The sequence below is a fragment of the Capricornis sumatraensis genome, chromosome 17, assembly GCF_032405125.1.
Source record: "Capricornis sumatraensis isolate serow.1 chromosome 17, serow.2, whole genome shotgun sequence".
NCBI classification, from domain to species: Eukaryota; Metazoa; Chordata; class Mammalia; order Artiodactyla; family Bovidae; genus Capricornis; species Capricornis sumatraensis.
In genome coordinates, this window is record NC_091085.1 from 36,254,171 (window position 1) to 36,279,327 (window position 25,157).

The window sequence follows — 25,157 nt, forward strand, 5'->3', positions numbered from 1 at the left end:
ACAGATTTGAGGAACTGTCCCGTTATTAGAATTATTCTGTGGTGGAACAGGGACCATTTATCAGGCCATAAACTCTACAGCTATATTAAGGATTGCACCCTAGTGATTTTCATTGCTTATGGTTTATATGCAGAAAGGCTATTTTTTTCAAAGTATCAATTTTGTCCAGTATGTTTTCATTCTTATTTCACTCTCAAGAAGTTCTAGAAAGTACTCAAAGACCTCTACATATTCCTTCTCTGTGTATCACTTAATACATAACTAATGCAGTGGATGAAGGGGGCTTCCCAGGTGGCGCTAGTGGTAAAGAATCCACCTGTCAATGCAGGAGTCAAGAGACTTGAGCTCAATCCCCCGGTCAGGAAGATCCCCTGGAGTAGGAAATGGTAACCCACTCCAGTATTCGTGTGGGAAAATCCCAGGCAGAGGACCCTGGTGGGCTATAGTCCATGGGGCCACGAAGAGTCGGACACGACTGAGTGACTGAACACACCCACACAATGTAGGATGAATGACTGAGTTCCTGAATGTAAACTCTATCCTATGTTCAACTCAGCTTTAGAGAATGTGAGACACTTCACTTTAATATCTACTTGACCTTTAGCTGGAATAACTTCTATTTATTTTCAAATTTATAAGGTGTCCTTCCATTCTCTGTCAAAGTTAATAATCTAATATTTAAATGTACTATATTTTTAAATGTATTTAGCATATGTATAATATAAAAACATACATTAAAGAACTGACTTTCAGACACCCAGAAGTCTTACATAAAGACAAAAGATTTTGAAATGAGGTGGCTCTATCTGCTAAGTTCAGACATTCAAATATTATTTTTAAACACTATGCAACATGATTTGGTCCCTTACTCACTGGTCATAGACTATTAATACTTCCCCCATAAAGAAAGACTCACATTTTCTTAATAGATCTTCTTTCTTCTTATCTTCAATGAGTGTGAAAGTGAAAGTGAAAATGAAGTCGCTCAGTCTGACTCTTTGCGATCCTGCGGACTGTAGCCCACCAGGCTCCTCCGTCCATGGGATTCTCCAGGCAAGAATACTGGAGTGGGTTGCCATTTCCTTCTCCATTCAAAGAGTATACATTACCCCAAATAAAATACCCAAATATAATAACGACCTATACTTCAAAGTAATCTCTTATCCGTCCATAAATGAATGTGAACAAGATCAGCTGGTTTCTTATCTCAGTTTTTATAGCAAACATTAATCTCTTAGACATAAAGTTTTCAAATTAACAACACTATCTAAATTCAAATGCTCAGAGTTTAAAAATACTAGTGTGACTGTAACTCAAACCCAGATTTCTCACTTTAACCAAAAATTATATCTGGTCAAAAAGACAGTCATAGATTTGATATAACTGACAAACTGCTTAGATCGTAAGTGTTAAAAGCTTTAATCTTGTCTAAATATTTCAACTCAGAAAAAAAGAACTTATAAAAATGTGTCTGTTATAATGTCATATATCAAAATTTATTTAAAGGACATGGTGCCCAAGCTTCTACAGTCTCTGCAGGGACATCCACTTGAAAATATTCCGCTGAAAAAGTTTATATTAGCAACAAATAACCTACCACCTCTCCCCAAGAAAAGATTTTAATAACTGCCCAGATAATCATAAATGCAATACTCATCCCTGTGAATGTTACTAATAAAATCCAAGTGCTGTAACACACTAGTTCACCATTAAGTTCTTTATAAATTATTTTTAAAACCGGACTTTAAAAGTAAATAAAAGTTTTTTAAGATTTTAAGAAATTTATAAATGTGAGTGGTTCTGAATGAATCACAGGCAGCTCCCATTTGCCTTTATAAGTAATCCAATCTCTGTTTATGAGCCCTAAAATAATCTATTAAATCCCTCCTAGGTCTCTGTAATTGATGACAATTAGAGTCAGCACCTGAAGAGGAGTTATGATAAAACATTCCAACCATCTGTATTTGGGATGTATTTTTGTTCTCTTTCCATGAATTCACCCCAAACAATATAAGGCAACCAGACATCATGGACTCCAACCCTGAGCTTCTACCCGTTTCCATCTACTCAGAATTCCTTTTTAGTAGATCTGTATGTTCAGATGTGGAAGTACCAAAACACATACCAAGAAAGAAACATCCAAACTGCAGGGGAGAAAAATGGAATATCAGCCCATTTACATATAAAAGAGGGAAGATATATATATATATATATATACACAACTGCTTGCATATTCATGGAAAATTTCTGGAATGACTGCAGAGTTCTAGACTGAATAGGTTGGGAAATTTTACTTCCATTTATGACCTTTTACAGCATATGACCTAGACAGCATATTAAAAAGCAGAGACATTACTTTGCCAGCAAAGGTCCATCTAGTCAAAGCTATCGTTTTTTCCAGTAGTCATGTCTGGATGTGAGAGTTGGACTATAAAGAAAGCTGTGTGCTGAAGCATTAATGCTTTTGAACTGGAGTGTGTTGGAGAAGACTCTTGAGAGTCCCGTGGACTGCAAGGAGATCCAATCAGTCCATCCTAAAGGAGGAAATCAGTGCTGAATATTCATTGGGAGGACTGATGTTGAAGCTGAAACTCCAATACTTTGGCCAACTGATGTGAAAAACTGACTCACTGGGAAAGACCCTGATGATGGCAAAGATTGAAGCCAAGAGAAGGGGACGACAGAGGATGAGATGGTTGGATGGCATCACTGACTCAACAGACATGAGTCTGGGTAAATGCCAAGAGTTGGCGATGGACAGGGAGGCCTGACGTGCTGCAGTCCATGAGGTCGCCAAGAGTCAGACACAACTGAATGACTGAACTGAACTGAATGACCTTTTAGATGATTTTAACTTTTTACCATGATCCTGCACTATGCTATTTGTTAATAGTAAAGATTTAAAATCCAGAACTGTTGTTTCTTGCTCCTCACATTATAGAAGACCCTGGGAGCACAGCCTCTTGGCCCCACACAGGCACCAGCCAATAAACTGCATATATTCAAAGTATATGAATATATATATGAACTACATATATTGAGCAGCTACCAATAAACTACATATATTCCACCTCCTTCCTGAGATGCGGTATCAAAGGCTCATCTTGTTTTAAAATACCTGATGAAATAGCATAGGAGGAAAAAAAACAGAAAAGGTAACAGGATAATGCTGTAAAATGCTACTATCACTCATTCATTATTTCATTCAAAAGTGCAAGTTTTCAAAACATAAGAATAGCCGTTGTACCAGCAGCAGGTCACTAAAAATATATGTAGTAAGAATACAAAAACTAACTTGGACAAGAAAACTAGGGTTTAAACTACCTTTAAAGAATTCAAAGTCAAATAAATACTCAACCTCTTATCCATTTCAAGAGCAGTACTATTTTGGGGGAAAGAAAAAAAAAAAAAAAAAGCTACATTCCAGAGATGGTTACCAAACACACCATTTCCTCTACCCATGGCAGGCATGGTTAATAAATTAGGTCATTCTTTTTTTCAACAAGCCCAGGCGTGACCTCAGAATCCTCCTTAACACTTAACACAGTGCTATTGCTGTGTCAACATTCACATGAAAGATGCAGTCTATTTTGCCCTATAGGTCCTCTTTTCATACTTTTTTCTTTTTTTAACAAATTACTGGAGAAAACAAACATAAGACCAATCTCTTCAGAGTATATGAAAAGAAAGTTTTTTATATAACACTTCACTGCAATGAGACATTTGTGTTCCATTCAGCCTTGGGATCTTTAAACCAAATCCTAATTTTTAACACATACACACACACATTCTTCAGATCAAACTCTAGAACTTCACTGAAGAATAACACTTTAAAAAAAAAACTGTTAGTTAGCAGGAGATAGTTCTGAATGAACCAATGTCAAAATAAGGATGGGAAAGGAGCCTACATTCCCTTATCTGACTCTTGGAAGAATAAGCCAATAAATGCAAAGTGACTACAGGGTAATTTTAAAAGATTTTTAAATGCTCAAACCAGATGTTCTTATACAGGATATACAAAGCAGCTTCTGCAGAAACCAGACTCAACCAGCTAATGACAATTACACTGTGCACAGGCTGAAATGCAGCTGTTTTGAGGAACTTTGTTCCCTGATTATAGCCGGTTGTCAGAAACTATCAGTTACCACTAACAATGTTAAGTCACCAAAAATTTTAAAGTACAGTTTTTTAAAAAAATGTATAGACTTCCAATGTTGTACAATAGATCTAGATGACTCACTTAACAACACAACAAAACCTGCATTTACACATCATCTGAATTATATATTAAAACAAACATTTCATCACAACTGTACAAGTCCTGTTACTACAGTCATAGAAACAAGACAGTCTCAAAACCTAGCAGCAAGGTCTGCAAAGTAGTCTCTGAGGCTAAAGCTGAAAACAGTCTCAGCCATGGATTGTGTCTACAGGACATCTTCCCCAAAGAAACACACAAAATCCTAACTTAATCTCCAGAAAATGTTTTGGAGGTAATTTACCTTTCCTAATTTTAAAAGGAAGTACGTACAGTAGGTTCTGGAGAGGTTAAGCAGCAAGGGGAAAGACACACAGATGGGTCTAGGGCAAAGCCAGAGGCTGAATCAAAGACCTGTGCCATCCATCCTCCTCCCAGGTGATGGCACCATGGACTTCCTGCTGCTGGACACCTCCTGAGATTTAGAAAGAGGTTATCGCGAAGATTAAGGCCATGGACTACAGGTTATCAGGGGTCAGACAACTAAAATGTACTCAACAGTCTGTTAACTTAGAACTTGAAACATATTTCCTGGCAAGCTGATGTGAAGATGGCTGCAAATGCCACTTTGCCTGCTGGAGAGCTGGACAGAGTGTGCACGAGTGGTTCCCTGAAGACTATCACAGGGCTTTGTGTCCTCTGAGCAGCAGGTATTCACTTCCAACTGGTGTGACACACACCCTACGTCGAGAGACATCACACTCCTCTGGATGCAGTCCCAGGTCATAATGTATATTCCCTCACGGAGGGCTTCTTGGCCTGGCCTCCTGGGAGGGTGTGACTACCTAGCTGTGTTTTGCAAGGTGCATGGGGTCCTGTATTACACATCCTACCCTCAAAGGCTATCTAGGAACCAAGGAGTTAGGAGCCACAGCCCTGAGATCAGTCAACCGCCTGCATATTTATCAAACAAACTTCTGACTTCAACTTGTTGTTTCAGGTTCCTATCAGAAACTGAATTCAGTCCCAGCAGAAACAATCTGGTGACCAGCTAAAACCGTATCACTATAGTATACTACAGGCTTCCCAGGTGGCACTACTGGCAAAGACCCCGCCTGCCAATGCAGGCGCCGTTAAGATACGCTGGTTCAATCCCTGGGTCAGAAAACTCCCCTGCAGGAGGGCCCAGCAACCCAATCTAGTATTCTTGCTTGGAGAATCCCATGGAGAGGAGCCAGGCGGGCAAAGGTCCATAGGGTCACAAATGTCAGAAATGACTGAAGAGACTTAGCACGCATGCATGCACATCCTACACTACAGGTATATACTGTTCTACAGTTATGTATACTATAGTACAGGTTTTCCATATATATATATATATATACAGGTATGGCTGTGTCATTATAAATCAGCGGTCTACAACCTGCTGGTGTTCAATACTTAAGAATGGTTTTTATGTATTTAAATGGTTTGGAAGAGGGAATCAAAAGAACATTTCAGAACACCTGAAAATTATTCCAAATTCAAATTTCACTATCTGTAAATAAAGTTTTATTGGGACACAGTCACATTCATTCACTTACTTTTTGTCCACTGATTGCTTTCACACTTAGGATGGCAGAGTTGAACAGCTATAATAGGGACTATCAGGCCCACAAAGCCTAAAATATTTGCTATCTGGCCCCTTTACTAAAATAGTTTACTGATCTCTGCTTTAAATCAACAGACTAGCACAGTAAGGGGGTAAGAGGGCAGGGTAGGAGGGTAGTGTTCTAAGCAACTTAAATTAAAGCCATGTCTAGAAACTTGTGAATTTTTCTCAAAGGAAAACCCCTGAGGCTCCTTCTTAGGGCCAGTGCACAGTACATTATAAAAACTAATAAACTTATCTGATTTTCAAGCCAGTAACCAATAAGCAGAAAAATGACTGTTCTAGACAGGCATTTTAACTATAATGTGTGGTTTAACAGTGATGTAAAAGGATCAGAGAGAAATCATACAAAGAAGTCACCAGAATTTAAATTGAAATCCAAGGATGCACTTAAAAGTATTCATCTAGACCCTGAAATGACATGCAAATTCTTGAGTAACTCACTTTTTCTGCTAGAGAGGTTCCCACAGGTTTTGGATCTCAAGTGTCCTTGACCTCAAAAAAGTTACAAGTCACAAGTACTCAGCCTACACATCTAAAGTGCATCTTTTTATTTCAACACTGAAACAACTGATGGTCATAAAAATGAACATGACTAATCAAGAAAAATCTTAAATCATGTTAAGTGTACTTTGTGCTAAACAAACACAAAACCAGGCAGCTCAAACTTCAGCAACTTGTTAACCTTGCCAATTCTTGCTGCTTACTCTGGAGAAAGGAGTAAAAGAAAAAAATGTTCATTTTATCTTCAGTTTGGACTCTCACCAGTGAAACCTTCACTTAAAATAACTGCTTAGAAACTGTCTTAGAAGCTGTCATAAATTTTCAAATTAATAAAATCTCATGTGCAGACATTATTAAATGTCTGATCCTGTGCAGATCAGTATTAAAAACTATATATTATTGCCAGTTGGAAGTGCTTTCAAAACAAGAGAAAACTGTGATTTAATTCCTCCAACAAATCAGTCCAAAAGAACCTAAAGTTTAAAAAAATGAACTTACTTCAACTGCCCTCAATCACCTTAACAGTCTTTAACTCTACCTGAAGAACCAAAAGCAAAAAAAGGTAAATATGTAACTTGTTTTAGAGTATTCATTAAAACCTTGGTCCTTGAACATCTATTAAGTGCACATAATATACCACTAGTCTAGAGTTAACAAAGAACTCAAAAATGTAAATACCCAGACTCTTCCTATTTTTGTTGCTTTCAGGTAAGGAAGACATCTAGGCTAGATAAGGCCAAGCCACAATAACATGACCAGAGTCAGTCAACATTCTCTTAAGACTAAATTTTCTCTCTGTTCCACAACGCTCAACCCTGCCTAATCTTAACAAGATGCCACTTCAACTGAAAGGTAAAAAGGGGCTCCAGGACCACTCTTCCATTTATTAGGAGTGCAGAGTTTACTTATTCCATCAGAGCCAACCATCTGTGAAAATACCAAAATATAAATCCCTTACAATCACATATCAATATTCTTTGTATAAACACACCAAGCAAATAGGCTTCCCAAATGGGCAGCTGGTAAAGCATCCACCTGCAATGCAGGAGACCTGGGTTCAATTCCTGGGTCAGAAGACCCGCTGGAAAAGGCATAGGCTACCCACTCCAGCATTCCTGGGCTTCCCTGGTGACTCAGCTGGTAAGAATCTGCTTGCAATGCAGGAGACCTGGGTTTGATCCCAGGGTTAGGAAGATCCCCTGGAGAAGGGAAAGGCTACCCACTCCAGTACTCCGGCCTGGAGAATTCCATGGACTGTATATAGCACATAGGGTCACACAGTCAGAAATGACTGAGCGACTTTCCCATTCACTTTCACCAAGCAAATAGCAAGACTCTCAATTGTCTCAACTTTTTGAAATTTTATATACTATATATAATAAAAATATCAACTGTCCAAATTTTAAATACATTACCAAATAAAGTGCAGCCAGGTCTTCATATGGGCTTCCCTGGTGGCTCAAACAGTAAAGAATCTGCCTGAAATGCAGGAGACCTGGGTTCAATCTCTGGGGCAGGCAGATCCCCTGGAGAAGAGAATGGCTACCCATTCCAGTATTCTTGCCTGGAGAATTCCAGGGAGAAAGAAGCCTGGCAGGCTATAGTCCACGGGGTTGCAAAGAGTCAGATACAATGCTCTTACAATACTTTTGAATTGTGATGCTGAGGGAGACATCTGATGGTCCCTTGGACAGCAAGAAGATTAATCAGTCAATCCTAAAGGAAATCAACCCTGAATATTTCCTGGAAGGACTGACGCTGAAGCTCCACTACTTTGGCCACCTGATGAGAAGAGCCGACTCACTTGGAAAAGACATTTATGCTGGGAAAGATTGAAGGCAGGAAGAGAAGGGGGTGACAGAGGATGAGATGGCTGGATGGCAACACTGACTCAATGGACAGGAGTTTCAGCAAACTCTGGGAGACAGTGAAGGACAGGGAAGCCAGGCATGCTGCTGTCCATGAGGTCGCAAAGAGTAGGACACAGCTTAATGACTGAACAAGGTCTTAATATAGAGAAAACCAGCTGAACACTAAAACTTTAAAGGAAACAACTTACTGACTCAGGAACTAAAACTTTGCCAATTAAGGTTCCTATCAGGCTTCTGATACAATCTAAGAAACTAACAACTCCAAGCAAAGTCAGCCTCTATTTGAATTTTTTTTTTAATTTACTGTTAAACAAGGCAACAGTGTTCTATAACAGGCTTGAACAGAGAGGAAAGAAGTTTAACATTGGTATAACTCCCACTGTTTGACCAATTAAGTCAAGCATTTCAATGCCAATCCAAATAAGCAGCAAGATATTGACAAAAGTGTTTTATTTTCCTCTAGAGAATGTCTTATTTTATTAAGCATGTAGGAAAACTGGGCATACAGTGCAAATCCTGACAGACCATGAACTGTAACAGCGTAACAGGTGCCCCATATTACTGAGGAAAGAGATTCACGAACAGAAAGGAAGCAGGCAAGCAGAACTGTGCAAGTCATCTGTCTCCTCCTCACTCCTGACAATGCCTAAAAATACAAGACTTGGTCAGTGTTTGATGTCTAGATGTTTGCTGTTCTAACCACCTCAGTACTGAAACACACACAGTTGATTTTTTTTCTCAGCGAGTGTGCAGATTAATACATCAGGCAAATTTTTTTAAAACAGTTTTCAAACAAATAATCTTCAAACTGAAGACTCTAAATTACACACAAAAAAAATTGCTACTTTAATTCTAACTTTTTCAAATCCAGTCATGATTAACTCCTAAGACATGCCTCCTCAATGTCAGAGGTTCTGTCAAAAAGTTACTACAGATTAGTTGTCTACTTACAGGAAGTAACAAGATGCAATGATCTTTGAATGGACAGTGTTTTAGACAAAGCTGCTGTTGTATCTGGAGGCCAAGGAAGAAAATCTGAATGTATCCCAAATAGACAAACTAGCTAACAGGAGGAAAAAACACACTCCTTACACAACTGTACAGACAGTATGATTCATTATACATGTATACACAATTACCTGGAAAATGATAAAATGATGATTTCTAGGTGATAGGAATCTGTTTTTATATTTGCTTCTCTAGTTGAAAACGTGTACATGTAAAATAACACCATTTCTGTAATAATACTTTAAGCCACTAAGGGCTCTTTGAAGTAAAAAATCAATTATTTATGAAGGTGAAACACATGGAGATGTGTTTGTATTCTCACCAAGTCCTCCAAGTTTTGTTTGCTTTTTTAGTTAATCCTTCTACCCAAAGTCTCTGGGCTAAGCAACTGTTCATTCTAAAATACAACATGTTCTTAAAGTCCAAAAAGTTTTTTCTCCTGTTCCTCCTTTTCACACACTCATCATTTTTCACTATTTTCCCTTTATAGCTACTCTTTCAACCTCTGCAATAGGAAACGAAAGTATTCACTTATAGGCTGAAAACCTGTCCGGTGATGGAGGAGGAACTTGTGGGGGGTGGAGAATCTTGTTCTTTCTAAATGAACATACATCCACCTTTGTCAAAGTTAAAAATCTCTGTTACAACCCACTCAAATTTTCTTCTTAGAAAGCAGCCTATGACCTTAAGATGGAATCAAGTTCAAATTCTACTGCAAGTTCAGGCAACTCCTTTTATCTCTGGCTGCTGCGAGGAGGAGGTATGTATGCCAGCTCATCAAATAACATATAAAAACACATAAATTTAAGGGAGAAAACAAAATAACCAAAGTCAATCTGATTTAAAAGTGGCATTAGATGAGACTAAAATGGTTGGGACAAAAGGGCACTAAGAATTCTCGGGTGAAGGCATTTGCTAGCAAGTGTCACACACAGAACATGCACTTTATCTGTCCACTATGTGTTGCTAACTCTACTACAATAAATTATTTTATCAAAAGTGTTGTCAGTGTAAGTATAGTTACACTGAACGCTCCCTTTCTCCAGCTAAAAGTGATTAAATCTTGATTAGCGGCGATCTGGTCAAACACAACTTCCTAATCTATAACCACTGGTGGATCACTACCTAAACCAGCTTCCAGGGAAGTAATTTCTCTGTATCTCAAAACTAGTTCATTAACTTTGAAAGGTATTAGCCTTGAGGTACAAGTAACTAGAGAGCTAGCCGTTCACAGCGGGTTTTCTAAAAAGGAAAAATAGTTCACCTAATAAAAACCTTTGGGAAAGGAGCCCCTAAGCATTCCCATTAACGGAAACTTCAGATTCTCTCTCAATTTCCTAAAAATGTAGCCGTCTTAAATCATTCAACTGCAGCTATCACTTTACAAAGAGAAAAATTTAAATTTCCCCTCGGCTGTGGTAAATAGAAGGCGACAGACCCTCGCCCCCGCCGAAGCGAGGTGGGGCGCCTGCCTCCTAGTTACTAGAAAACCAGCCAAAGCTGCTTTTAAACGGTCTCGTGGTGACGATGCATCCCTAACGGGTTTCGAAGGCACGTTTAAATCGCCCGCTTTTTTGTTTGCTCGCTGCATTCACCGGGTGCCGGGACTACGGCCGCCCCCGCGCGCCGGGGAGGGAAGCCCAGGGTGGAAAAGCCGGGGCGGGGAGAGGGGGGTACGCCCGGGGAGGGGGGCCCGGGGCGAGGAGAGCCGGGGGCGGAGGACTCTGGGATGCAGAGCCCGTGCGGGGGGAAGGGGGGCAGGACAGAGAAAGCTGAGGACCCCAGGAAGGCGGGGATCCCGGGGCGGGGAGAACTGGGCCGCCGCCCCGCACCGGAGAAAGCACCGTACGGCGCCCGCCGGGCTGTGCGCAGAGCCGCGGCTTCGCGCAGCGACGCCGCCACCCACCCCCCCTCTCGTCGCCGCCTCCTCCTCCTCCTCCCAAGGCGACAGAAACAACAGCGCGGGAGGAGGGGAAAGTAACTCCCGGCACCTCCGCCGGAATTAGCCCCGGTGCAGTGATGACACCTTCTCGTGGCGCAATCAAGCCCCGCTCCCTCCGCAGCGAGTCCCCGCCGCCGCCGCCGCCCTCTCCGTTTGAAAGTGGCCACCCCCCCGCCGCCGCCGCCGCCGCTCCTCCCGCCCCGCCGCCGCCAGCTGCACCAATCCGCTCGGCCCCAGTTGCAAATCAAACGCTCCCTCGCGTCTAGAAACCACTTGCGCCGCTGGAAACGGCCGCGCCGTCCCCCCCTCCCCGAGTCCCTCCCGGGCGGCACCTTCACTGGGGCGGGAGCGCGGGCGAGAAACGGCTGTGAGATGGGAGCGGGAGCAGCGGTGACGGCGAGCAGCTCGGAGAGGACTCGGCTCCCGCTCCCGCCCTCAGACAGTTCTGGAAACTGTGTATCACCTCTGTCACAGGAAGCCATCCGGCGAGGAAGGCGGCGCGGAACCAACAAACAAACGCCTGCGGCCGCCCGCCGGAATCAACGCGGGGACGGCGACGGGCTTCGGGGCCGTTCCCCGGGCGTGAGCGCGGTGGCCGCCCCCGCGCCGCGGGCTTTGTGCGGGTCTCCCGCGGCGCGGGCGCGGTAGGCCAGGCGTCCCCGCCCCCGAAACCCCCCACCCCGGGCCCCGGCAGCGCTGCTGGGACCGTTAGGTGACGCTCCGGCGCGGCTGAGAAAGCAGCGCCTCGGCCGCCGCCCGCCCGTCCCCATTTCCACATGGAGCCGCCTCTCCTCCAGCGCCAGAGGCGGGCCACAAAAGTTGGCCCCGGGGCCACCCAGCACCTACCCACGTGCCGCGGAGGTTAGCTCCCGGGTCTCCCCCGTCCCTTTCCCCCCCGCCGCCCTCGGCCGCCAGGTCACCTATTACCGGTGGGAGGGGAGAGAGGCTGCTATTTAAACGCCCGCGGAAGTTGAGGCACCCCCACTGGCGGGTGCCGTGCACCTGCCTCCCGCCGCCGCGCTCCGCCACTTTGAGCAGCAGCGGCGTCCTCGGCCCCGCCTCCTGCCCGCAGGCGGGCGGGGGGGAGCGGGAAGGAGGTGGAAGGGATCGAATTTCCCTAGCAAATGGGACCGTTCCGACAGGATTCGGTTCCCCGGTCAACATTCCACATTCCATCCCTCTCCCGCATTTGCAAGCCAGCGCCAACAACCCGGAAAGCCTGCTGGCTTCAGAACAACAGCCCCCAACTCACAAATACACATTCACAGGCACAGGACACGTGCACTTGAAGGGCTTCGCAACTTGCAGTCTCGGGGTGCACCCTGCACGTTTTCAGGCGGACCAAGCGACACGACACCACCCTCACAATTTGCAGACGGTGCCAAAGGTTGCAATCCGTTTTTAAGTTCATGGTTAATCGGTAGTTTGGTCTACCAATGCAACTCCTTCCTAATTTCACCGATAAAGGGTTTTACACTTCACAAGCAGTCTCGCTATAAGTAAAAGGTCCGTTCACTGGAAACCCAATTGGGAAGAATCTAATTGCTAAATTGTCCCTGCACCACCCCCCCACCCCTCCCTCACTGCCCTTGAATTGATGCAATGAATATTTTGGACATGTGATGACGCGGTGATAAGAGGGCTGCAGCTACCCTACACGGATGTACCTATACCCACACCTATGTTTGTACTATACAGTCGTCGTCCCTTCCCCCGCACCACCACCACCACGGTCACACACACTCTGGATTCATATATGTACCCGGACCTTGTTCTGCCATTGCCATCTGTCTACCAAGTTGCTATTATGCTTTCCACTTCCATGCAACCTAATGCACTTTGGCTGCTTAAAAAATTCTATAACTAAAGCCAACTAAACTGGGTTTCTACTCCTGAACGCGTTTTAATTGATGATTCGCCTGAAAACCGCATGTTCTTCGCAAATCCAAAAGAAAAAGCTCTTAAGTCTTCAGCCCCCAAAACTGAAAAATAATCATAATAAAACTTACTGATCCAACACACATCAATTCTCAGGATCCAAAAATCATCCTTTCCTCCTCCTCCTCTGGCCCCCGCCCCGGCAATGCCCAAGTTACTGGTGGGATAGTAACGCTGCGCTCGGCGGCTGCCGGCCCTCCCTCCTTTGCTACATATCGAGAACCCAATCTTTTGGCGCCATATTAATGACGTACTATATTATTTCCACTAGGCAGCGACCTTCGGCATTAAATTACTCCCGAGAACTCCCGAGCAAAGCAACAAAACCATCAAATATGGCTGAGCCTCTCGGCTCGTCCTGCAGCCGCCGCCGCTGCCGCCGCCGCCGCGGGATCGGAACGCGCACACGGACCCACACGCGGACACGCGCGGACTCTCGGTCGGCGCGCCCTCCCCGCGCGCCCCCCGCGGCCCGCGCGCGTACCTGCTGCGGAGGGGTTCGGCCGCGGCGCTGGGCTCCTCGCCGCTCGCTCCGCGCCGCATGAGTTCGGGCCGTGGCGGGCTGGCGGACGGAGTGGCGGGCGGGGAGCCGGGCGGGCCCCTGCTCTGGCCGGCGCGCACACACCCAGCGCTCGCGCAGGGAGGCACTCTCGGACGGGCGTTTGGCTTGTTATGGAGGAAGGACTCTGTGAATCAAACTCATTTCTGGGTCACTGCTGCCACAGGGGGGAGCACTTTAATCCCTTGCCAAAACGAGAGGGTGGGGACGGGAGGGCGGGGGGAGCTCGCCGGGAACCGCGGTGCGGGGGGCTCTGGCCCTCGTTAACTCTTCGCGGCCCTCGCCGTAGCAAGCTCGGCCTGTGTCACCAGGGGCTTGCAAAGAGCCGCATGCTTCAGCTTTCAAAATCTCTTCCTTCACCTGAGCCTAGACTTTCTTGAAGTGTCTCCAAGATACCTCCAGGGTGGTGGGCTTTTAAATTATCCCTTTCAAACTCTCTCAGTCTCAACTCTTGTTTGACATCACTGCACTAGAAAGGATTCTTTCAAATTACTTTAAAATTATGTAGATTAAACTGTGGCTATTAAGGAATGTAGTTTGGGTGAGAGGTTTTATTTTTAGGTTGAATGGAAAAATAAATAGTTCTTTGGTAGTAACAGTTTTGGGGGAGCTGCGGATTATAATGACATTTTTAAATATAGAAAATCCAGTTTGGGAGCCGGAACACATCTTTACCTAAGTTTGTATAGAAATGATAATTCCAAATAAGCATTAATTCATTAGGAAACAGTAATTATTTGTAAGTTGGCACCACCGCTATGTTACACTGTGTTACAGAACTGGACATTGTCTTCCAAATAGGGAGAATTGAGCCTAATGCTCAAACTGGAGCTGCAGACTAACATAAAATTAGATTAATTCAGGGGTATTTATGTGTAAAAGAGGAGTGGAGATTAACACACTTCTCATGAAAGTGTGAAAGTGTTAGCCGCTCAGTCATGTCCAACTCTTTGGGACCCCATGGACTGTAGTCCACCAGGCCCCGTGGGATTATCCAGGCAAGAACACTGGAGTGGGTTGCCATTCCCTTTTCCAGGGGGTTTTCCCGACCCAGGGGTCAAACTGGGGTCCTGCATTGCAGGCCGATTCTTTACCCTCTGAGCCACCAGGGAAGCCCTCTTCTCTCATGGACCCCCCTTAAAGAAATGAGTCTATATGGTATTCTGCTTCAAAAGGGAAAAGAAAAAAAATGGGGGTACAGGTTGAAAATACTATTCAATAATCTGGAACATAGATCACTGATTACAAAATTGAGTATTAAACCCAAAGGCATACTGGTCCACTGGAAGAAGTCTTCTGAATATGTCAGGTTTGGTTTCACAAAATCACAAACCAACCCATCCACCTACATCAGGATCATAGTAATCTGATAAATGTGGGAAAACAAAACTAATTGAGTCTTTCAATTGTTTTTCAGAAAGCAAAGTAAACCAAAGGAAATCTTAAGTATATCTCCTTTTTCTCTCTTGCCTGCTTCACTAACGAAGTACAAAGACACCCTATCAGTCCTGTTTATGTGCTCACTTAATCGTGCTCACTTAATCCTGCTCAGAGAAACCACATATGTAAAGCCCTATGCTATCATTATTACTGTTATTAATGTTGCCCTGAAGTTCCTGCTATTTTCCTTGGTTCACTTTACACATACTCTACTGCAGAAGTAAAAGGACACAGGCTTCATAGCCAGACAGACCCTGAACTGAATCTTGACTCTACGTGTTGTCAGCTGTGCAACTGTGGGGTAAATTACAAAACCTCTCTGAGCCTCAGTTTCTTCCTGAGTAATAAAATGGGGTTAACAGGCCCTACCTGAAGGGTTGTTAACTGGAATAACTCCATAAACATGCCCAGCAGAGACCCTGGCAGTATGAGCCAACCCTCCTCTCTCTCATTCTTGGTCTTCTCGCCTTTGAAGACTGCAACTTTTCCACATTCCAGGGAAACTTACCTCACTCATTCCCCTGCAAAAAATAAAAATAAAAAATAAACTACACTTGCCATTCAGCCTTTTTTTTTCTGACTATCCCCACTCCCAAAACATCAGGCAACAAAAATGAAAATGTGCTGAGTAAATAGATGAGAAAAAAAGGGGGTAAAAGAATACATGAACCCTCAACACTGATTCTATGCTTAAGACTGATGGTCCCAGGAACGTGATGAGGTAGTGCCATGTGTCATGTGCCGTATACAGCCCTGGACTAAAAGTCTGCAGCCTCCTATCAACTCACACTATAACTCTGGACAAACGTCTTTGGATCTTAGTTTCCCCACTGAGATGATAGACAAGATGATATTCAACACCCTTTGTCTTATTAACATTCAGTAATTTGATTGTTCTTACCAAACTTACAAGTTGATGATTATTTGTAGAAGTGGAGGACAACTTGTATCAATAATGTGTAAAAACAACTTGTTATTAATGATCAGTGATTGACATTTTTTAAATAATAAATGTCTTCTGCCAGATCACAAAGGAAATTTTATACATCCTATTTCTAAAATGGGACAGCAGGGACTTCCCTGGCAGTCCACTGGCTAAGACTGTAATTTCAATGCAGCGGCCCTGGGTTCGATCCTTGGTCAGGGAACTAGATCCCACATGCCCCAAGAGCTGATGAAACCAAATAAATACTAAAAAAAAAAAAAAAAGGGACAGCAGTGTCTTGTGGCAGCATATTTAAAGAATAAGTACTAAGTTGGCAATTAGGAAATGAGTTTCTGGTAACACTCTGCCACTTATTATCTTAACTTACCAAATCATTCATGATCGCAATTTCCTGGTTTCTAGAATGGTCCTGTTAATTCACACTTTATTACCAGAGATAAAAAGAACATTCAAGAAAATACGTACAAAGTAGTCAGTGTAGTTATCAAGATTCTAGTCTTTTCTGATCTGATCAGTGTTCATGGTGATAATTACCATTCTGTATATCGCTTTCATTTTGCTATTGGCATACACAGTTTAATTGTTCTCTTCCATAATAATAGGTTTATAGAAATACTGAATACATATATTCATATTCCTTATTTTGAAATCATACATGATTAAACTTATAAATATTTACCTAGTTATTTCATTTGTGTCTACTCTGCAGGTAAAGAATTATAAAACCTTGACACAAAATTCAGAATTGTTCATCTTTGAAATGAAGTAGATATGTATGCTAAAATCCTATAAATCTCATTCTTTCAAAGAAATCGAGCAAGAAATTCTTCCTGGCAAATACCATTGTCAATTGGTATATGTTATGACATATGTATATACAATTTTTATTGCACAAGTGCTCTCATGGATAAAATGAGTTGTGTTCTAAAAGTTTATATGTACTTTAATTGTGTGGAACTTTCAATTTAATCCCCAATACTTTGTTATTAAGCGAGCTTAAGTTGTCAAGTAGTTTTTAAAATAACTCTAATAACTAAATGACAGAAGAGAATAACTTTTTTGAATGATATTATTTGGGGAACAGAGCTCCCTGTCTAACCAATCGATGAAGTCACCAGTCATGAACAGCCTGGTAATCCCTCCAAGTAGGTGGTTACAGTACATAGAATGATTGGAAGACCAGTGATAAAGATGCTTTCTTGCAGGTGTCAGGACTGACTAAATTATTGCCTTTCTCGAGGTTCTTCATTTTTGTTTTCTTTTGCTTGTCTTTGATTTGGTTATTTTAATTTTGTTGATTTTCATACTTTTAGCACAATGCAAGATGTCAGAGAAACAAGTCTGACAGAGAGACAGAAGAGGAAATAACTTAATTCAGCCAGATGGAAATGTCCAAGACTGCAGAGGTTCAAAATAGGAGCTTTTCTCAATCATGAATGGAAAACATGATGGAGAGAATTTTCAAATTTTAGAAAGGCAAAGGAAGATGATATATGGCATCTATATGGGTAACGATTATAAACACTGCCATATACTTTTCAGGTTTTTTTTCTAGGCATTTTTAATAATGTCACATATTTGAATGATGTCACATATTTCATTTTACAATGTTTCTTTTCACTTCTTTCATTTTTATCTTTTCAGTATTTTACCTTTTAAACTAATTTTTTTTTTCAGGTCTTGGCCAGCCTGCATACCATAACTTCATCTACAGGCCACTTCAAGCATATATTCTCATAGTTACTCCCTCAAACTTGTCAACTATTGGAAAGTTTTGCCAATTTTAATATCAAATTCAAATATCTCTTTTAGCCACTGCCTCTATGACTTCCAAATTTTGTTTCCCATGGACCTTTCTTCTTATCTAAAAAGTCACTCCAATCTACCCCTCCAGTCCTCTCTAATTAGATGCAGAACGGTGATAACTCAAAATGTGATCTCCAACCAGCAGCAACAACTGCTCCTGAGAACCTGTCAGAGATCCATTACTTCCATCCTCACCCCAGACCTATTGAATCAGAAAGGGAGATCCAGCCAACTGTGTTTTAACTAGGCTTTCAACTAATTCTGATTCGGCTTTAGCAACCACCTGAGTAGATTTTACTTTCATCCACCATGTTTGAGGTACATGACGAGGCATGGGAAACAAGGCTGCAAGTAAATAGCTAAGCAGGTCTATTCTCTGTCCCTGGTGGTGGTGGTGTAGTAAGTAGCTTAGTCCTGTTGGACTCTTGTGACCCCATGGACAGTAGCCCACCAGGCTTGTCCATGGGATTCTCCAGGCAAGAACACTGAGTGGACTGCCATTTCCTTCTCTAATTCTTTGCCCTTAGGGCAGTTAAAAATACAAAGGGGTGATGACAATTAACTACAGGGTGTGGAGGAATCATAAACCTAAAAGATTACAGGTGTTAACCAGATTGGGGGTGCGGTGGAGATGGGGGGGGTCTAGTGGTTTTCTTGATTTGGAGGTTTATTTTTTGCTTCTTAAATAAAGCCCCTGGCTTCTGTGTGGCAAAAGGATGGGGTAGAGGTGAGACACAAGGTAGGGAGGCTAGTTAGGAGGCTTCTGCAGTTACCAGGTGGGAGATGGAGGCTTGAATGACAGCCGTGGATCGTGCAAGGGAGACAAGTAGGCAAGGGAGGAGGGGCCTGGAATCCACTCCAGTCTCTATTCCTCCAGCGGAAAGCTCCATTTTCCTCTTTTCTTCCACAAACACCTTAATGGTCCATTATAACCTGAGCCCAAATCATTAGCAAATGAAAAACTGGCTCCCGTTTTCTCTAAGGCCACCGGGTGTGTGTGTGGGAGGGGGTGGGGGGAGGAAGCTGGGAGGGAGGCACCCCCACACAGGTTTAGTTCCAATGTTAATGAAGCAAAGAGGAGGTAAAGCCAACCCTTCAGTTTCTGTGTTGTAACTGTTTGATAATTTACTGGGTTTTTTTCTGCCATGAGGCTCATCTGTGTGTGATAGGTTGGATGTCAGAGGTGAAGAAGCTGGAGTAAAAGATGTCTCCTAAGTCTCTGGCTTAGAGAATTGAGTGGACTCCTACATTTGAAATCCCACCAGATGTTCATTAAACACTGAGCAGGGTTCATGGGGAAAATGACAAACCCCTGCCTCCGGGACAAAGGAAAAGAAGGAAATTCCTAAGGAAAGAAAATGCACTAGTTCAGCTTGAGGAGGCAGACAACTGAAGATGCCCACAAGGCCAGTGGGATCAAGAGTCAGCTGTTCTAGAAGAAGACTGGGTTGTGAGTATTGGTTTAGGATTTATCAGCGTAGAGAGGTTAACTGAGGTCATGGGAGTGGATGAGATCAACTGGAAGTGTTTATAAAGTAAGAACAAAACAGAGCCTAGGTTCCAAGCAAGGGAGTCACCAGTAACTGTCCAGGTTAATTGTCCTCATGCCTGAATCAGGATTTCAGAGTACCACAGGAGAAAATCACAGACCTGGGCTGGCTGTTTCGAAGGTGTTCTACCACTTCCACCGTGTCCTGAAATCACTATTTCCCCAGACAGTTCACTCTCCTGCTCTCACTGGGATCTTTCTCAGAGCTTTCTCCCGGTCCTCACACTGCCATCCTGCCACTTACCTAGGCATCTTCAGCAGAGCTCCTAACCTACATCACACATGTAACAGCAACTGCTGAAGAGGAAATCCTCTAACCTTCTAACACCAAACTTACAGAAGGTCTTCCCTACAGGCTCACCCTCCCCTTTTTCTACCACCGTAGGATGCACATGCCCTTCCCTCCCTTCTCAGAACCCTGAGACCAGCTCACCTTTCCTGATCTCCTAACTCGAGATTAGCCCTGCTCTCTCAGGTATTTCCTACTGCTCTGGCTCCTAATTCCTTCCGTAACACATTCAAATAAATTTCTGTCTCCCACTAAAAACAAACAAACTCAAATCTCCCTTAGTCTCTTTTATTTCTGTCTTCCCTTTTACAGTCACACTTTTTGAAAGAAGATCACCATTGACATTCTTACTGCTAAAATCAGGAGCAATTTCTCATCCATATTTCACTTGATCTTCCACTTCAATTTGACACTTGTGTTGTGATCCATGCATGAGTTGGAAAAGAATTTCCAGACATGAGACAGAATGAGAGGGAAATAAAGTTTATTAGAGTGGGAGACGCTGTTAGAACAGTGGGCCAGCTCAAGGGAGAACCGACGTTGAACAGGGGTCCTTGGTCCACTTTTATACCCAGGGTACAAGGAGTGGGATGGGGGTCTTGTGGGTCATTTGCTGATTGGATGAGGCACGGATACTGGGTAAGGCAAATACCTTCTCCCTATGTGGGGTAGGAGGTGAGACAGGTTCTACTGCTCAGGAGGACCTGAAATCTGTTAATAGTTACAACGTGGGGGAGGGAAGGACGATAAGGGTCTGGTTTTTCTGTTCCTGCATTCCAAGACCCTCCTTGGTTTTATCTGCTCTTTCATCCTTGGGTCACCACAACTTGTTCCTTTGTGCCGTTTCATGAAATACTTTCACCTTGAGGCAGGAGGTAGATGAACACACCCCACCCCCACCCCACCGCACACACCCAGGGTAAAGCAATTTAAGATTTATTCCCTGTAGATCAAAACTTCAAGACCAGAATACCAGCCCACACATGTGCAGAAAGGCTCCTTAGAGGCCAAAGTGTAGTTATGTCAAGGGATGTTCTACCCTTTTCGGTAAAATCCATCCTGGCTAAGAGTGGCCTGTGTACACGTGGAAGGATCCTGAAATACACTAAATAGGGACTGTGAACCAGACAAGTCAAAATGATTGGCCAAAGGAAACCTGGAAGAAATGCCCCATAAAAGTGAGTCAAACTGTCATGAGGATGAGATTCAGCAACTCTCTCTCCCTGAGTCTAGCTGTGCATCCGTCACAAGTACTGTCTTTTTTCCTCCTCTTAATAAATAGTTTACTTGTTTCACTACTTTCCATCTTTGTGAGAATTCTTTTCTGGAAAGCCGAAGGGCCAGAGTCCATGTCACTGACCACTGGTCCAGTGGCTAGGATCTGGTACTTTCACAGCCGTGACCTAGCCTCAATCTCTGGTTGAGAACCCAAGCCAGGCTCCAAGCTGTTGCAGGTCGAGGCCGCCTAAGATCAACCTGGCTTCCATAATGTCAACAGTCTTCTGGTTTCTCTCCTATCTCTCTGCCCTCTTAATTCGCTTTCTGAGGCTCCTCTTTCTCTTTGGTTAAAGCAATGCCTCAGACAAACTGTTTTTGAGTAAATGAGAAGCTTTCAAAAAATTCAACTGAAGGAGTCATTTTGGTTGAGACATTTTATAAGAAAAAAGGAATGATTCACCAACCATGTTTAGAATGGATACAAAAAGAAAAAAAAAGAACATCTGGTTAAAGATTATTAGGCTAGTCAATCAGCTGGATGGGTAACCCTAGCTTCCCAGAAGGAGTTCTCAGTCTTATTAAAGTCTGTCAGAAAACTGTTCACGCACTTTATCAGGAATGCTAATTGCTTCCCAGAAGGGGTTGTAAATTACATCACACAAAAAATTTCTGTCCCACACCAGCTTTGAGTTAATTTGCTTTCTCACTTTCAGTCTCCTAAACGTTGGTTTTCCTTAGGGTCTCTCCGAAGTCCCATTCTATTCTCATTCTACAGGTATCTCTTAGTGTTCTCACCTGCCCTCATGACTGCCCCCCAAAACATACATGTGTATTTGTATCTTCAACAACTTTTCTGAACACCCCAGGTACTGGACTCCCCACAGGTGATTCAGACTTGGTGTACCCCCAAAATGAACTCATTTTCCCTCCCACTTCGTGATTCCTCATCTGTCCCAGATCTCAATTAGTGGTGCCACCATCCACAGCTGCCCAAACTGGGAGTCAGGACATCATCCTTGGCTCTTGCTTTTCCTTGACATCTCCTCCACCATCACCACCACTAATCCAGTCTATTACCAGACCACATCTATGTCAGGTCTCTCTCTCCATCCCTAAAGCCACTACCATCATCTCAGTGACTTAAACCACCACCTGTCTGCAGTCCTGTCCTCTTCTAATTCATTCTCTATTCAATAGTAAGGGTGATCTTTTAGAGCAAAAATATGATCACAGCATTCTCATTAACTCCATTAATTGCCTCTTTTTTCTTTGTTTATTCTTAAGGATAGAATGTGTCATCAACATAACTACCTACTTTTGCTAGTTCTCCTTCCAAACCCTCCCCCGCTTCCATAGCTTGTCATGTTTCTTCAGTAGTATCCATTCAGAACCTTTGAAAATCTTAGCCCTAAACTTGGAACATTCTTCCCTATCTATACCACTTCTGGCTCTAATTCACTCAAGTTCTACCAAAGAGACTTATCTTACCTCCCTAAGCCCCACCTTTTTCTAAGGTTCCATGACACTCAGTATTATCACAATATTATTGCTTCTCTCACTGTTTTGTCATTTTTTGTACCCCTCACTAAACTATCTGTGATTCAATGACTTTGTCAATTATTCTCTCCATTATGTTTCTAGTACTGGGCCTAACAGCTGGTAGGCAGTTAATAAATGTTTTTAATGCAATGGATGAATGATCAATATATTTGTGTAATTAAATAGCCTCCAAAGCACCATTTTAAAAAACAGATAATGTTCATTCTTATTTTCTAATGCTGAAAGTATTAAATATTATGTTTCAGAGAAAACAAAATTAAAATTAAAATCACCAAAAAGCTATTACTCAAAGATAATGACCACTAAAATTTTGATGTATGTTTTTACTGCCTTTTGTATATTTGTGTGTGCGTATCTTAATAGACATGCAGTTTAGACAAATGAGGTCATACAATATTTCTATTTTCTGACAATATTTTACTTAGTTTATCCATATAGTTGGAGGTTTATGTTATTTCTGTGCTTTTACTAATAAAAAGAGTACTTCAGTGAATATCCTTATATCCTTATGGTTCTATAATCCATGATTAGGAAAATGAAGTTTAATTGACAGTATAATATTCACCATATACATGAAATTTGAATGATTTCTGATTCTTAAATGTTGCACATTTATGCTTTTCTGAATCCATACTTTTACAAATAAGGCTGTAAATATTTCTATGCATAAATTTTTGTTTACCTACCTTACCATTCTTGGGATAGATTTTGAAGAAGTAAATTACTAGATCAAAAGTTTTAAGGCTTCAGATTCATTGTGCCAAATTGCTTTCAATGAAACAGGTTGTAATTTAGATTCACCATTGTCAATGATTGGGGATTTGCTGCTGCTGCTGCTAAGTTGCTTCAGTCGTGTTCAACTCTGTGCAACCCCATAGACAGCAGCACATCAGGCTCCTCCGTCCCTGGGACTCTCCAGGCAAGAATACTGGCGTGGGTTGCCATTTCCTTCTCCAATGCATGAAAGCGAAAAGCGAAAGTGAAGTCATTCAGTCAGTAGTGCCGACTTAGCAACTCCATGGACTGTAGCCCACCAGGGTCCTCTGTCCACGGGGTTTTCCAGGCAAGAGTACTGGAGTGGGTTGCCATTTCCTTCTCCAGGGGACTTGCTGAGTATTTGCCGATTATTCAGCATACAGCTAGACTCTGTGGAGGGCGAGGAGTATGCTCTCAAAGAGACGTGTATTTGGAAAGCTCCATGGGCTTTCCCTGGTGGCTCAGCAGTAAAAGAATCCTCCTGAAATGCAGGACACATGGGTTCAATCCCCGAGTCAGGAAGATCCTCTGGAGGAGGAAATGGCAACCCACTCCAGTATTCTTGCCAGGAAAATCCCATGGACAAAGGAGCCTGGTGGGCTTCAGTCCATAGGGTCGCAAAGGGTTGGACACAACTGAGCACGCACACATAATACCTATAGAAGCAATAAAGGTAACCTGACCACATATATAAATACCACAATAACTTGAAGCTAGGTATCTATACAATGCTGAAATAGGTTAAGCAGGTTTCATAAATGAAGTAGAATAATTAAGAACAAAAGAAGTAGAAAGAGAGAAACGGAGACGGTGGGGAAGGTGCTAGGAGAATCTGCACAGGGAGCAGGAAAGAGGGAAAGAGACGATTATTGGATGTTTTCTGTGCACGCGCCAGGCACCGCACTGAGCATTTCACACCTAATATCTCATTTTCTTCTCACAACAACCTGAGAAGTAGGAATTATTATTTTCATCCAGATCCAGATCTAAGTGATGTGAAAAACTGACATTCAGGGGGATTAACGAATTTGCCAAAGATCATAAAGCTTCTGAGAGGTGGCGCCAGGAACTGCTTGAACCCAAGCAGTCTGCCTCCAGAGTTCATGCTTTTAAGTATATGACTCAACTAACTCATTACAAATTCAGAATCAAGTACCCAGTCAGAAACTGTACTGTGATTTAGTATCAGGGACGTGAGTCAGTTGGCACTCCCTAGATTGAGAAAGAAAATGAGAGCAAAAAGGATTCCACACGCTAAGACTTATTTCAGACAGTAGAGACGTAAAAAGTTACGTATTAAAATATGTGTCACAGACTTAAATGTAAAATTATAAAACTTTGAGAAAAAAATATAGGAAAAATCTTTGGGATCTAGGGCTAGACAAAGAGTTCTTACACTTGACACCAACAGCAGAATCCATATAAGGAAAAACTGGTAGATATGGGTCTCTCAAAATTGAATTTTTTCTCTCCAAAAGTCCCTGTTAAGAGAATGAAATATCAAGCTATAGGCTGAGGAAAATATTTGCAAACCACATATTCAACAAAGAACTAGTATCTAGAATATATGGAGAACACTTAAAACTCAACAATTTGAAAAAAATTAATTCAATTAGGAAATGGGCTAAAACCATGAACACATTTCCCAAAGAGGATATACAGATGGCAAATAAGCATTTGAAAAGATGCTCAATATAATCAGCCATCAGGAAAATAATGCAGATTTAAACCACAATGAGGTATTACTACACTACTATCAAAATGGCTAAAATTAAAAAAAAAAAAATAGTGGCAACACCAAATGCTGGCAAGGATGTGGAGAAACTAAATTGCTCATACATTGCTTGTGGGAATGTAAAATGGTCCAGCCACTCCTGAAAACTGTTTGGCAGTTTCTTTTAAGACTAACATGCAACTACCAC

General features: G+C 42.6%; 1 protein-coding gene across 1 annotated transcript in view; it reads right to left on the reverse strand.

Annotated features, from left to right (window-relative positions):
- The window catches only part of JADE1 (jade family PHD finger 1), a 56,810-nt gene extending 43,171 nt beyond the window's left edge, over window positions 1-13,639 (reverse strand). The window contains exon 1 of the mRNA XM_068989470.1: window positions 13,597-13,639. The gene's annotated coding sequence lies outside the window, so the exon portion shown is untranslated. The remainder of the gene's footprint in view (window positions 1-13,596) is intronic.
- Between the last annotated feature and the right edge of the window lie 11,518 nt (window positions 13,640-25,157).